Source organism: Octopus bimaculoides, chromosome 4 (assembly GCF_001194135.2).
Source record: "Octopus bimaculoides isolate UCB-OBI-ISO-001 chromosome 4, ASM119413v2, whole genome shotgun sequence".
In the NCBI taxonomy this organism is placed as follows: Eukaryota; Metazoa; Mollusca; class Cephalopoda; order Octopoda; family Octopodidae; genus Octopus; species Octopus bimaculoides.
The window spans coordinates 80,799,805-80,800,284 of record NC_068984.1 but is presented as its reverse complement, the minus strand read 5'-3'; positions in this window follow the sequence as shown (position 1 = coordinate 80,800,284).

The window sequence follows — 480 nt, the reverse complement described above, 5'->3', positions numbered from 1 at the left end:
TATATATGTGCATGTGTTTATACATCTCCTTTCCTCTCTCTTTATCCCACTACACACACACATATACACACACATGTTTATTTATGTTATTTGTGCATGTGTATGCATGTGTGTTTACATGTGAGAAGAGAGTGCACATGTTTATATGCATTTTCCCCTCATTTTAAACAATTTTATCAGCTTGACTCTTTTCCAATTTTCTACGGCAGAAATCAAATTGAAATGTAATTGACCTACAAAATAGTTACCTCACTTTTGACTGGTTGAATTTCTGATTGGCTAAACGTTGATTGGTTGAATTTTGATTGGTTAAATTTTGATTAACTAAATTACAGCCAGCTACACAACCCTGAACCATTCCACTCACACAGCGCTTGATGTGGGAAAATATATTCAGTCTCTTTATTTTTGAAATTAAACATTATGTATATTTTATAATCAACAACAGCAACAGCAATAAAAAACAACAAACAACAATAG